Genomic DNA, 15,359 nt, shown 5'->3' on the forward strand with positions numbered 1-15,359 from the left:
ACACTGTTCTCGCTGACTCCCAGGAGGGGAGATGGATGTTTTACAGGGGAGCAATGAAGCCGAGTGGCTGAGACAGAAAAAGAAATCCCTGGATCTCAGAGCTGTGCAGTGCCACTGCAATGTACAGTCAAGATGAGAGCAGTGAAGGATTTATAAAAATGGAAATAGCTTTAAAGGGCCCGCCAGAACAAAATTGCTCATGATTCATGAGGGGCCAACTCTGTAAGAGGCACGGATAGTTTCTCCACCCAGTAAGAGATCCCCATCCTCCCCAGGAAGTCTGCAGGAGACCATTTCTGTAAATTGCGATTGGAAAGTCTGCCACCTGATGCGACTCTGGAGGGCAAAAGCAGCATTACTTCAATGCAATCCCAGCATGAAAAAGTTAATAAAATGTATGTCACTGAGAAACCAATTGTACCTGCAGGGTAAGAAAAGGTCACACATGAATGCATGAAAACTGGGCATGCTGCATAAACTGTTGATTGAAATCTCCTTTCCACTAATATGTGAACACATTGAGCATAAACAGGATCAACACACAAAGAAAAATGATTCTGTCTATTTTTCAGATTAATAAACTTTGCCTGGATTTTCTCTCACTTTTGTTTTCCTGCAGTATACTGGCTACTTCGGTTTTAGGCAGGCAGGTCAGAGACTCTCCCTTTCTTCTGTATATCCAAAACACTGAGATCAAATTTTTTTTTTTTTGGAAGAAGAAATGAAGTAATGGAAGTTACTGGATTCCTTTCTCATGATGTGAAATCCAGGAAGAATTTGACAGCCTCTCCTCTGAATTTCAAAACCAATGCTATCTGGTTCCAGCAGTTGGATCAGCCTGGGCTATACATGCTCACGAGCAAAACCACAGCTCACATTGGCTTCATTAGGTGAGGTCCTATAGACCCATACCAAACACTTCATGGTCTTACAAATGACAATTCTTTAAGCACAGACTGCCGTGCCTGCTGTTATATTATCTTTGTGAAGAAGAAAGATGTATATGGATGTAATGAAGAGAAAGTGAACTATTTGTTAGGCCCATAAATGAAATAGGAAATTAGTCTGTCCAGAGCAGCATGTTGGGTGCTGGTGTCCTATTATCTGACTTCCTGTAGCACTGGGAGAGACAGTGTGTTTTAATTAAGGATTTATATAGATCTCATTGAAAAAAGTTTTATGGAACCGAATTCTGTTCCTTTTGTTTATAGTAAAACTGAGGGGTTTTGCAGAATTTCCTTTTAAAGTCAGTATGTGGAAAAGCTATGCTTAAAATATGCAGGCATACCCTTTTCCATATTTTATGATATTTAAATGATCATTCAGTCATTCTGTTGTGCCATTCCTGTTTTGAAAGAATTTGTTGTCTAATTTTTTAAACAAATTTCATGTTGTGTAATATAGTAGATAACACATAGTCAGAAACACATCCATAGCACTCTGATATACCCTTTACATGTTTCACACATTATACTGAGCAATATAATGCAATATGAAAAGTCAGATTTGAAAGGCAATAGATCTAACTACCTTTAAAACACTCATTTCTGCAGAGAATTTTAACATCTTTTAATATAGATTCTTATTCACAAGAGTGATGTTCTTCAGCAGGTGAAAGGTTCATCTTCCTCACAGCTTAGATTCAAATCAAATGAAAAATGAAGAACAACGGGCCAGGAAAACTGCTTAAAAAGACAAGAAACAAAGAGAACACATTTTTACCTTGACATTGACAAAGCTAAGAAGGGACAGAAAAGGTTACTGGAGAGATAGTGTGCACTTGCATAAGGATATGTATGCACACACGTACCTATGCAGTGCAGAATAACCTGTGTTTGGTCTCCATATATTTGCTCCCTGACTCCAATTTGCTAGTTGATGAAGTGGCACACATGAAGACAAAGTGCTTTTCATCCAAAGCTTGCAATTGCAATAAACAGGTATACAAAAGAAGCATCGTTGCCTGGTGGAAAGCAGATTCACAGAGATAAAGCCAACGTAGTCAGTGAAGTCTGTTTAATCCCATGAGAGCTGCATACCTAAACGTATTTGAAGATTAGACCCTAAACAACAGTTCCAAGGACCCACAGAAAGCCTATAGCTGAGGAACATGTCTAAAACAGATTTTTTAGTATTCTGAGTGTTTTACCCTTAAAAATCATTGTTTCTTCCCTGCCTGTACAAGACTTTGCTGTTCATGTGTTGTTCACTGCCTTATGTTCCTGTGTGATAACAGGTCATAACAGTATGTATAGTATTCTAAGCTGCTCTCAAATAACAAAATTATCAAAAATGAAATAATTGTCACTACGACAGCTTGCTTCAATAGCCATAACTGTAGGAACAAAAGAAATCCTCTTTCATTTCTTATTAAATACATTGAAAGTATTAGAAAAATGTCCTGACTTTCTTTATTTATCCTGATACGTTAATAAAGCAGAGAATTTAAGGGAATTGAAAAGCTTTGAAGAAATGCCTTTCAATCCCAAACCAGAAAAGATTACTGTGGGTAAGCCTAAACTCTTTACAAAAAAAATGTAATTTAAAATGACCAGAGAAGAGTCAATGTCCACTCTTATGGGCTGCATCATTCACAGAGCGTGAAGCAACTGCTGAATAAACCAAAGTTGTTAAGGAACAGATTTTGCTCAGGGTAAGGTCTTTATCTGAAGTGGCAGAAGAGAAACGTGCAAATACCTGCAAAGCATATAAAGATAGTACAGGACCAACTGGCCCTAAAATATTCCTCCTTCTAAGGTACGTGTCATGTTATTTGAAGGTTGGCCCACTTTCAGCTAACAGCAAAAGCCCTAATTCCTTTAACAGAAGAATTAATTAAGCTCCAAGTGTGAGGTGAGTTTTCATTAATCACTCTGAAACCACTAACTTCTCTTGAACCACCTTACTAGTATGTGAAAAGGTTGTTAGACGTTTCTTAAGTCAAAATTGCTTAAATTGGCTTCACAACATTGACAAGACCATCCTGAAGTCTCTTTTTGCTAAAGCACACAGTTATTTCTCATTGAATTAGTGCCAAGAGTGCATGGAGCCCTGTCAAGACAAATTAAACAGGGAAAGAGGGAAGCCTTGGCCCTTTCAAAATCAATTGAAGCACTTGCACAGGCATCTGTGTCCAGGATGGTCTTTGACCAAGAAAGCTGCAATTGAAAGTTATATTTGTCCTCTATCAAACATATTGGAAAAAGAAAGTCTTTCCCAAGGCAATTATTTTGCTCTGAAAACCATTATTAAATGCATAGCTGAATTTTCCCAGGATGACTGGAGACCAGATGCAAAGCTGCTTCTCGGTCATGTTATCACCCGGTTGTAATTTCTGTTTGGAGATCTTCACATGCCTGAGGAAGCAATTTTATTGTTGCAGCAGTTACATGGGTGAGCTCCTCACACTGCGCTTAGACCTCAGGATGCTCTGCAATGGCTTGGTCCAGGTATTCCTCTGACCCCGGCACTTGCCCCAGCCTTGACCACGGGCACCTCCTGTCCTTCCTGAGGAGGAACGTCTTCTCCAGACACAGTCCAATGACTCTTGCAGGAAACCTTTTGCCTGCAAAACCAACAGAGTTGTCTTTGCTGAGAAACTATTTCTGTTTCAGGGAGTTGAGTCAAACTGCATAGAAGGAGGATAGAAAGTTCCACAAAAGTATCCTAGGGGTAAGAATGGTGAACTGGTGTTCGGGAGGGACAGTGCAGCTTATCTCCATTCACTGGTGACTCATGCTAATGATTTTAGCTCTGTAGGAACAGGCTATGGCAATATACAAAGACATTTCAACCCACATCAATGTTAATAGGGGAAGAAGGAAGAAAATTATTCTAGCTTCTAGCAAAGCCCCAATTAAAATTAGACTTTAAAGTAATGCTAAGTTAGCCATTTAATCAAAATTCTGTGTACACAGTTAACATGTAAGCTTGCTTCACTCAGCTGAACTTAAGAAGCAAGAAAAAATCCTTAGAAAGCTTCATATTTAGTGAATTTTCATCTATTGGTGAAAATATCATAAAATTGCAAGGCAGGGTGCAGCATCTTCAAAATATGTCTGATCAGTGCCTGAAATGTCCAGACTCCTCCATTCGCAGTCAGTTTTCAGTGGTGCCAATTATACTTTGCAAAGAGCACATGTTGAAATCTGCATACACTCAGCAAATTATTCAGGCACACCGTGAGTTTTGAGATGCAGGACTTACAGGCCTTGTTGCATCAATATCACATAGCTTCAGGGAGAGACTCTGGTGCTCATAGGTCTCCTTCTCTAAAAGACAGCTGTGCAGAAGGTGGTCGGTCAAGACTGGCTTGGCTGAAGTCAGCTTAGCCATTGAAAAATACCAGTGTGTGCCTTTCCAAAACAAGCAACTCTGACTTTACTCAGAAATTACAATATGTGGAACTGAAACATGAAATCTTTCCAGACCTGATATGTCAAAAGAAAAGACCTTTATCCATTTTTACTCACAGCAAAAGTGCCTGTGGAAGACTTTAGGGTAGAAGTTTTCCTTGAAAGACTGGCTCCTAGGATGTTGCTGAAAACTGGGACTTAACATGCAATTGAGTATAAGCAGAGAATCACAGAATCATTAAGGTTGGAAAAGACCACCAAGATCATCCAGTCCTACCATCACCCCACTATCAATGTCACCCACTAAACTATGTTCCTAAGCACCACATCCAGCCTTTCCTTGAACACCCCCAGGGACAGTGACTCCACCACCTCCCTGGGCAACCCGTTCCAATGCCTGACTGCTCTTTGTGAGAAGAAATGTCTCCTAATTTCCAACCTGAACCTCCCCTGGTGCAACTTGAGGAGTCACATAAGAAACTTATCTGGAAGGCTGAGATCATCCAATCATCCAAGCTATGTATCTTGTAAGTGTAAACAAAATTCAAGGAAATTTGAATATCAAATGCATCCAGTGACTTGTTTTTTAACACCCACCTATAGCTTGAGACTCTTACATCTTATTTTCCTTACATATAAAAATATCAATGAAAACAGAAAACTTAGAAATTATTTCAAGCATCTGTGGAGCTGAGACATTTTCCTTTTTGCAAAAAGCAGTTCAAGAATACCTACATCCTATGGTACCTCAAAATTCCCTTTGAAATTCTGCTTGATGGTTACATGTTCTGTTCAATTTGATGGCACTTTTCTTGATCAAATTATTTACAGGAATTATTAGTAAAATATTTCAAACAACAACAAAATTAGTCATAATCTACTAGAAAAAAACTGGTAAAGAGAGAATAGAAGAGAACTTGACTGAATAAATTATTCATTACAATTTATTCAGTCAGCTTTGATTTAAATGCTTGCTAATCTTTTGAAGGTTCATGTAGTACAATCTTACAGTAGCCCTGGTCATATATATGAAGTGTGATTTTTCTTCAAAAAAGCATTCTCAGATTTCCCATGTAATGAAAAGCTGGGGAAAGAGATGGTTTGGAACCATCAGAACATTTTGTTTTGATAATCACTTTCTCCGGTAAGAAAACAATCACTTGTTACAGTAATGTGAAACATTTCAGTACAAAATACTAATGTAACACAATAATACAATGCAGTACCACAGAAAACAGATGTATAATAAATGCAACAGATTTTCCCAAATCCAAAATTTTATCAAAACAGATAACTGTTCCATGAAAGATTTAGACAAGCAGAGCTGCTTCCTGACCTTTCTGGGCCATGCAGAAACTCATGTTTTCTTTCCACCTCCATACTGTATGCCAAGGAGCCACTAGCTAGCATTAATGAGCACTCGCCTCCTGGAAAACACAAATTATCATTTCTAAACTTTTCACTGCGAAGCTTTGTCATGAAGTCTCTCCAGCTCCACAGGCACCCTAGAAAACAGTGTTGGTTTTGCTGGAAAGCTGTGGGAACAGTCAAACATCATGTTTCTGTAAGGGCTGCCTGACACCGAGATATGGATATCTTAGTTGTGGGTCCGTTACCATGACACCATCTTGCAATAAAAAGACAAGGGTTAAGGTAAAAATAAAGGAAGACATGACTTACACAGATATAAATACAGATCAGGTATGTCAAAGCCCCCAAACAGTTATAAGGAAGAGCACAAAAACCAGTTTGCATATCCACCTGGGATTTTAACGAGCTGTGAAGGGGCTCACTCTCTGCTTTGCTTTGCTAACAAGCTGTCCAAACTCCTGCAAAGCCTCACCTCAAGGACTCAACTCCTAAGCACAGCATCCTTCCCCGAGGAAGCTCCTGATCTGGGGATATATGTTCCCTGTCCACATAAACTTTCTCTCAGCTGTAGTCACAGTCAGTCCTCCTCCCTCTGATTTTCTGCAGTCTATAACTCGTGCAAGATGCTAGCTTTAACTCTCCTTCCAGAGGTTTATTGCCTGCCCTCACCTAAAAAAGAGCAATGTTCTTGCCTCTCCTGTCTGCCGGTGTCAAATCACCGCCTATCAAAATGACGAAGGGCTCAACCACCTGCCTGCATGCCAGGGGCTGATGGGGAGGTTAAACACCACCTTCCACCCATGGAGGCTGTGCTCCAAACCAGTGTCCAGCCCCTCTCTGCGCTGGCATGCTTCATGAGCTTCATTTGAGCTCTCATGTGCATATTGTAAAATTAGGACCTAACAGCATCCTAATTTGAAAGCTCACTCATGCCATTCAGTTAATTACAATGGCTAATTTATATCTTTTATTGTTCTGCAAACTTGAAACTTCAGTTTCGGTGAGAACGGAGTGACAGCTGATGCAAAATGCTCTCCTGTAAATAAACACAGGTTGCGGCAAACGGAGAAAGGATGTTCAACAGCAACCATCAGTCTCAGTTAGGATATTGGGGGAAAAATTGCAGCGCATTAAGGAAGCAATAACACTCAACGGGGTGTGCATTCATCAGTCACTATGCATGCACGGGGAGCGTGCCGAAGCACCGAGAGCAGCCAGCCGTGCAAGCTTAGGTAACAATTGCTTTGGTGCGGTGTGCTGGGCCCCACTGATGGATAACACAAACCAGCCATGAGCTCAGCTCTTGCAAGCGCTGAGCCCCACCACCACGGATTCACCAGGTGAGCCTGGGCAAGGCACGCACCTCCTCTGGGGTCCTATTTTCCTGCAGGGTGAAACGGATTGTAGTGGCTGGCTTTCCCAGGGGAGCCGCTTGTTCTGTGCTAGCAAAGAGTGGCAGTACTTCTGCTGCTACTCGCCGTAAAATAAGGCTAATCTGTCCCTGCAGAGGATGGGAGGGGAACTCCTTGTTAGCACGAGTAAGTCACTGTGCAGGGCTGCGAGAAAGGGGGGGAGGACCCTCCGTTTACTAAGAGTAAGGTTAATGCCCCGCACCAGGAGGGACCTTGCAAAGACCAGGAGACGGAGCAAGCCACTGACATCCACCCAAGGCTCCCACTAGGGCTGATCTCCCCTGTATTTCCCCAGGATCCTGCCTCTTTTGGTCATCCCCAGGGGCTGGCTCCACAACCAGATGGCACCCACGGATGTGAGCTGCTCTGCTCCCCAGCCAGGACCACCCTGCAACTATAAGGAAGACATCCCAAACCCTGCCAGCCCTCCCTACAGTCCAGTCCCTGCCTAACATCCTCACCCCGGCATCAGAATTCCCATTCAAAAATATTATCACCATTGAAATAGATTCTTTTTGAGGTCTCCTCCCATTGTATTTTCAGCTGTGCTTGTTTAAGAAGCAACAGCATTTATTAAGCATTGTGTTTTCTCTCTTTTTCTTTTTTTAAGTAACAACAACAACAAAAAAGTTCGTCCTAAAGGAAGAATAAAATTAGCGAGGCACACCTCAGGGAATTGGGCAGGCAATCCACAAACTGCCTTCAAATGCTCCACGTTATTATTTCTCACACTCATGAAGGACGTGCACATTATGCATAAAGCCTCTTGCCTCATACAGTGAAAACAAGGAAACAAACAACAACAAAAAAAGAGCAAGTTCCTGGGCTGCTTTTCATTCATTTCCCATCCACATGTTTCATTGCTGACCGTATGTATGCACAGCACATACACAAAGAATAGCAACTGCTACATATGGTGCCTACTGCTGTTAAGGGCCTGTCACACTGCACTTCTGAGTGTTTCAAACAGGGAAGGCTCATTTGAAAAGATTTTGCAAACCACTCAGACTCTCATTTCGGAGGGAGTGGATAGGAGAGGGTTACAGAGCAGCCTTAACATTTTACGCACATGAAGATAACTTCCTTTCCTTTCTCTGTCTCCTTTCCAGTTGACATCTCAGCAGCTACTTGAGAGCACAAATTGACCAGCAATGTGTATCTGCCAAATACTCTTCTTTTTAAACTGTACTCATCATCCCTCCATCCCTCCCTCTGCACTTCAGTAATTAATTCAGTATATCCCTTTCCATAAAACACGTTTCTTTTCCTTAAGCTAAAGGTAAGCAAGCATCTTGAACCATGGAGAAGAAACTCCTTCTACTACCAACAGCCTGGAACAAGTACATATAATACAAAACATTTGATATGAATTCAGACAGGTATTGTAATTAGTGGAGCACTAGGTCAGAATTTTAAACTGCAATCTCCACGTGCACATTTATCCCGTTGCTCTATTCCAGCTCCTTACAACCTAGCTTTTCAGTTTGTTTTGACCCTGTTTTTGCCACTGCCCAACTTTCCACATGCTCTTTTCTGAGGTTGAACACAGCCTCAGAAAGTCTTCCACCAGTTCATGACCAGGTGGAGCGACTTGTGATACAGCCAGGTCCACTCATCACAAAATAGGCATCCCAACAGAGAGAGCTGGCAGCTCCCTAACCCCTGCAAACCCCCCCAGACATAGCACTCACGCTCTAGAGCAGGCATCAGGATCAGTCCTAAAGTGCTTGTCCCACTCTTACTTCCAAATTGCACTTCAGCAGATTCCCCCCCTCTCCATCTGTGCATCAGGAAAATGACAAACAATTGAGGCAGAGGGTGAATAGAGCAAGTCTGCTTTATTTTTAAACAGGCACAGCTATTGCCTTTTTGTTAAAATATATAAATAAATGCAAGTGGTGTGAATTAGAAGCCTCTGCAGAGTCAGCACATATTATGCAGGGAAGCTAATCTCATCATAGTTAAGTAGAAAATATCCTGTCATTATAAGCCTGATCTTGTCTCCCTGTCACTGTTTAGCTTTGCAAAAGCCAAACCAGCCTCCTTGAATTTGCACTGGCCAGGTTTGATGGAACGTGTAATTTTCTTGGAAAGCTTGAAGGCAAATGGGACAAGCCATCTGGGAGAGGTGAGCATTTGGTGGTGGTGGGTTTTTTGGTCACCTTTAGGTGCGTTAGCATGCTATTCTCCCTTCCCGTTGGACACCCAGCACCTCTCCAAAGAACAGGCAAAGAAACTGGCCCCGCGTTCTGCAAAGAGGTTTTGACTTGGCCCAAACTTAGCAGCGTCTGTCCAGGAAAGCACAAGCACCGCTTTGCTTCTGACTGTGTTGCAGACTTCACATGTGCAAAATGCACATTTGCTGTGTGTGTTACGGACACATTGCTCCAGTTCAAACTTTAGAAACATCCCACAGAAGCAGACAGGTATGCAGCAGGGAGCCAGTAACAAGGGATGTTACTCAAAGTCTACCTAGGAGGGTGAGTTTGATCAGATGCTCCATAACTGGTCACCACGTCCATCTGGTTAGCTATCGTGACCTACTCACACTCTGTATATTGGTGGTTTGGTTTAGGCTGAATTCAAGGTGATGATTTTGATGCAGGGACAGGCATTTGTAGTTATGTTAGTCACATCTGGGTCAGCAGCCTCCAAAAGACTCTGCAGCCCCAGTCCATGCAGAACTTCAGAGGACGAGGCTGATGTTGTTGGAAGAGGAGAGGGAAAGCGACATGAAGGGATGAAGCAGACCTACGCAGTGATACAATTCAGTCTCCTTTTCTGTATGTACGAACCAGCATGATACCTTTATCTCCTTCAGACTTGGATAAGGTTCAGATTTCCTTTGCTGCAGTTCAGGCTCTCACTTTCTGCTTCTGCGTGCAATAAAACACAATGTTCTACTATTCTGTGAGCTTTTTTAATCATTTCACACATGATTTTGAATGCTTGACAGATTGTTATTAAATATAAATGTTTTATATGAAATAACTATATGTTGTTGTTTTTTTGTGAATCAGTTGGCTATGAGCACAACTTAAACCCAAGGTTTGAATCATAGCTTCAATTTTGTGTAAGGATTCCTTCAAAGCCTCTGACAAAGTATTTCAGTTTACAGTCCACCAAAGGGTTAAGCTGAAGGACAAGAGAAGTAATATAATTTTAATTGTGCATATTTTTCCCAGTTATTCGAGGAGCTTCTGCCTCAAATTCTCATGACAATTGCATAATGCTGAATCTATCCACTGGGAATCCCAAAGGAAAGGCTTAACCCTTTTGCTTTCTTGAAGTTTAATAATTAATTCTCTCTCTTTCAGTGAGAGGAGGCAGCTTACCCAAATGGCCAGTCCTGAAGCAAACACTGACGTAGGTACTGTACTGTACGTGCTCTGTGCTTTCAACTTCCTTGTCTGGGCCACGTAGGAATAGGCAAACTGGTTCAGGTAAAATTAGAATTGACCCAAACCTTGCCACTTAAATAGGTCTTTGAGACATTAGGGCCTCTTTGCCACTGCTTTGAAGGGCAAATTCAGGGGCTTGCATTTTAGTTACTCTCCCAGTGAAGTCAGTATGGGAAGGGTGGAATTAGACCCTAGGTTGTTTGTTTTCCCCAGCAGTGGCTGCCTGCTAATTGCAACTGTTGAATGCATGCATATTCATTACACCGTGGAGCTTGGGAAGCTGCACAGTCTGCAGCTAATGTGCTGAATCAGATAGTAAATCAGACTGATTAAGATACAACGCTTGGGCTTAAAAGACACACTAATCACCCAGCCTTGCCTTTGGAGCTGACTTTCAAATCGCACCCACAGGAGGGATGCTGCAGAGAAGAGATGGGGCTGAAGGCTGCCTCCAGCAGCAGTGGGGCAGGCAGGGTTATTGATATTATGATATTTGGGGAGCATTTGCACACATAGGCGTGCTGAGACCTGTTGCTGCTCCCCTCACCCCCCGTTCTGTGCAGCAGCAGAAGGCACGCATGAAGCCTCTCTGCTGTGTGCCAGCACGACACGGCTCCTCTTCATTTTAATAGGCTTTCCTGTGCTTGGCTCTCAGGTATGCCACGGGAATAAACAGTCTCAAGAGATGGCTGTGGAGCATACTCATTGTTTCATTGCAGAGCACCTCTGGAACAATACCTGCATTCAGGGTTAGCCATTTCATGCCTCTCCATCCTGTAGCAAAGGAGCCCTTCCTTACAAAAGTACTTCTGAATCTGCCTGGAAGCCAAGCGTGGGAGACGAACGAGACCTCTGCAAATGTGTTCAGTGAGTTAAGTTGTTTGTTTTGTGATAAATAGCATGCTATGCTGATACCTTCAAGTGTTTGACATTCATGATTCACAATTTAAAGCCTAAAGCACGTAGTGGTGTTTATTTCATGATTTAACCTTCTGAAATGACTTTTGCTTGTGCTCCAGACTCGTTTAGTTTGACAGTTATGTGAATTCCAGCCATTGGGCTGAAATTGCCATCCTGGTTTGCATGAGCAATACCTCCCCATCGCACAGCAATGACCTCTGAAAAAGGTGCACGCACATAGAAAATGCACGCTCTTGTTTCAAAGGCTGCCAAACATTTGCAAATCCATCTCATTTCTGCCTGGGTCATTCTCAGTCTTCTCTGTACAGAAATCAGAGAGGTGGACTGAAATCTTCCAACCCTCTTCATCTCTCTGGTTTTGCCACCATCACCAGTAACAAACACAATAGCAATGGAGTCTGTAAATTAAGATTAGAAGGAGTCAGAGGGACTTCCCCATTCTGCCATAAGTTTCCTCCAACCTGACAGCTTTGCTTTACCTTCCTCTGGCTCCTCCGTCCACACAAATATCAAGCACCAGTGCACTTGCTGTGTTTGCACCAGAGACACACGCCAGTGTAAATGCAGTGGCACAGCCCACTTCAAGGAGAGATCTTGAAAGTACCATCACAAGCACTACAAATAATACAAATTAAACCCTAGATCAGAAGAATGTGCATTTTGAGAGGAACTCAGATCTCATTGTACCTGTTAAACTCTCTCTTCATCCTATTTCTGACACCAAACTGCAGTTTTAACCATCCTAAAAACTCACAAGAATTCAGAGCTGTACCCTTGTATCTCAAGCCTGTGTCTAGCAATTATGCTCCTAGAACACATCATCTTCCATCTCCAAAGAGCCACCATGTTCACTGTTCATTTTCACTCAAATTACCCATAGTGTTGGGCTGGGAATACAGAGATGCAAGTTAAAAAAAAAAAAAAAAGGGCAAGTCAACTAAACACTCAGGCACATTTACACTTACTTCACTCTGGTTCCTGAAGCAAAGGCAATGACAGCACGAGCCCAAACTTTTCGGACAGTGTCAGCTTAGGAAGTTAGTCTCCAAACAGAGGTTGGGCTGCACAGCAAAAAGTTCAGATACTATCCTCAAGAACATACAGGGCACCAAAACCTAAAGCAAGAGAGGCAGCAGAGATTAAGGTTTCCTTCCTAGTCTTAACAACACAAATCAGAGGCATTTTTTCACCAAATTCATTGTCTCTTCATCAGACACTTTTGAAGAAACTATATTTAAAGCTGCTTTGTATGGTTAAATAGGACCATTGTGGACCACTGTGGCTACTCACAAACACTGCTTTCACCAAAACTGGTAGCTGCATTGGCACATTGAAACAGATAAACAGATGCAATGTCAGCCATCCTAGCAGTAATATCCAAGGGGAGAAGAAATGAATTAGGTAACAGAAGTGGGGAAACACGTTTTAGCTGAGATTTGCAAGCACCAGACGCAGGATGGTATGAGGCTGAGAGGAGCCAGACATCTCACCAGCCGCAGCCAAGCTGTTAGGCAGGTCAGCGAGATGCCCAGAAGCAGAGCGAAACAGCAAAGCTAGCCTGGAGCAACCCGGAGAGAGCTTTGAAAAGGAGGAAACCAACTCAGAAGCAAAACACAGTGTGAGTGGGCAGGCAGTGCTATTGTGGCGAATCCCAAATTAACAGCGAACTCCACATGGGGAAGGATGAGAACTCTATGAAATAATGCTGGTCTGACCACCAAAAAGGGCAAGCAGCAGCATTCAGCACATACTTCAGAGCACACAGCAGGGACGGACGGTCAGAGAGGGCAGCAAGTAATGCCAACACTATGGAGTGGCGGCATTGCCAACAGGAAGGCAATCTGTAGCTCTGGTTTTCTGTCACCTCCCTTATGCTATCAAGCAAGCAAAAACCTGTGACCAGGGGACAGCAGCGTGTGAACACGAAGGCAATTTAGAGGTTCAGTTACCTCTTGACAGCTATGTTGCTACAAATACTCTGCAGCAGCAAGGACGTGCAACTGCTGTTGCCCAAGCTGCCATGGCCACCACCCACCACAGAGGATCACCCTCTCTATCCACCACAAGGCACCTTCCTGCTGCCACAGCTTCAACAACTGTTTCTTCTTTAAAAGGCATTTCTGCTGATGTTGAAGTCCTGAAAAAAAAAAAAAAGAAAAAAAAAAAAACATCTCTCTTCCCCAGCACTGGCAGCTGGAACTGCAATCAGAGCAGCAAGGACAGAAAGCACCACAGGAGGAGCATTTGAGAGAGACATAGGCAGACCCCTTGACAAGAGCAGAGATTAACTAGCATGCAGATATACTTTACAAGGGCCCAAATGGACACTGAGCCACCAAGAGAGACTGCAGTTAAGTGGAAATAAGCTTTGCTGAATACATGAAATGCCAAAGGATCTGCAGAGGAACTCTTAGCAGAAAGGGCCATTAATCACCGTAGCCAGCTGCATCCCATATACAGTGCTCACCTTGTGAACCTGAAAAATATTACTGTAATAAGAAAAAAGACGCCCTTCAAAAGATTCTTCAGGTGCCCTACGCAGAGACTGCAGTAACTCTTTGGGACAGATTATTTTCTGGCTGTATTTCTCAGTAGGCAGATTCCTCAGCTCCAGTTCCAAGAGCAGCTGACATAACTAACACCACTTTCATCTGTCGCAGTCACCTTCCCCTATCTTTTCCCTACAGAAAGGCTCAGACAAGTGTGGGGATGGGAAGGGGGAGGCTGAAGGGGAGGGAAATGAACTGGCTGGTCTAGATGTGGACTTCATCACCTCCCCCTTGCCTGAGGTAGAGCTGAAATTCCCGAAGACCTTTTGTGAAGGGCAAAAAAATGTGCCTTCTTTTTTCTCCTGTGCCTTTGATGTGGCTGTGATCCTAATCAAACAGTGAAAAATAAAACCCCATGCATGGAAACAAGATCACCTCTGGCTTCAATCTGGCTTGTGTTTCCATCCCCTGGAGTTGAGTCAGCATCGGTCGCATCAGCTGCTTAAAGAAGAAAAAGGTGAGCTGCAAACATTAGTCACAGGCGGAGGCAGCAGCAGGCAGGGACGAGTGACTCAATTCCCAGTTGTCTCTGAGAGTTCCCGTCATCCTCTCTACATCAGCACATTTTAAAGCAGGCTCAACATGACCTTGTAAATTCCCCTTTACGTCACCATGGGGACTTTGAGGACCTCCTCCTTCTTTACAATTCTGCTTTCATCTCTCTCCTTTTCTCATGCATATTGCATTTTATAAGACGCTTGCTCTATAAAAAGCAACAAAAAGTTGCCAGTGTATGTCAAGATGCCTATAGACAGGGGACTTTTCTAAGCAAGGTTTCTCTAGCTAGGACTATTCACATTACATAGGAGGCTAACTCCTGAGGATACCGGGATGGCTGCCTGGAACATGCACTTAATTTTCTCAAAATAAATTGTCATTACTGCAGGAATGACTGCCAGGTGAAGTAAGCCTGGTTCACTGGCCCAGACAGACTACACACAAGAGGGCTCAGCTGGTTGTGTTGTGGCCTTTGGGACAGTCACATCCACTGAGGTGGTTCTTTAAAAATGCCTAGGGCGTTAGAAAAAGCAAGAAGCTGGAATACCTCAGCTGCCTTGCATCCAGAAGAGCCAAAGCAGCTGTGGGTCAGGGTCGCCAGCGTTCATCCCTTGCAGGAAGAGGTGGAAATTGCTGACAGGTTTTATTTTTCCCCTGTGAGGTGCCTCAGGTTACAGTGAGCTTGTCTTCTTTTCAAACACAGATCCTCAGCTGTTGTAAATTGCTCGAGGTCCTCAAGCTTTCACAGAACAACTCCAGTTTACAGCAAGTGAAAACTGAGATCGGTTTCCACGTTTTTCACGAAAGGAAAAGGAAATTGAGATGAACAGCTTGCCAAGTGGCAGACGCTTA

At 43.0% G+C, this 15,359-nt stretch overlaps 1 long non-coding RNA gene across 1 annotated transcript; it reads right to left on the reverse strand.

The window, feature by feature from the left end:
• Positions 1–1,606: 1,606 nt before the first annotated feature.
• LOC106047403 (uncharacterized) lies at positions 1,607–15,102 on the reverse strand. Its single transcript, XR_001213761.3, has 4 exons — positions 14,385–15,102; positions 13,410–13,597; positions 12,426–12,575; positions 1,607–3,565 (listed from the first exon to the last, which is right to left on the reverse strand). It is a non-coding gene; the product is annotated as an uncharacterized lncRNA (long non-coding RNA).
• Between the last annotated feature and the right edge of the window lie 257 nt (positions 15,103–15,359).

Source organism: Anser cygnoides, chromosome 2 (genome assembly GCF_040182565.1).
Source record: "Anser cygnoides isolate HZ-2024a breed goose chromosome 2, Taihu_goose_T2T_genome, whole genome shotgun sequence".
In the NCBI taxonomy this organism is placed as follows: Eukaryota; Metazoa; Chordata; class Aves; order Anseriformes; family Anatidae; genus Anser; species Anser cygnoides.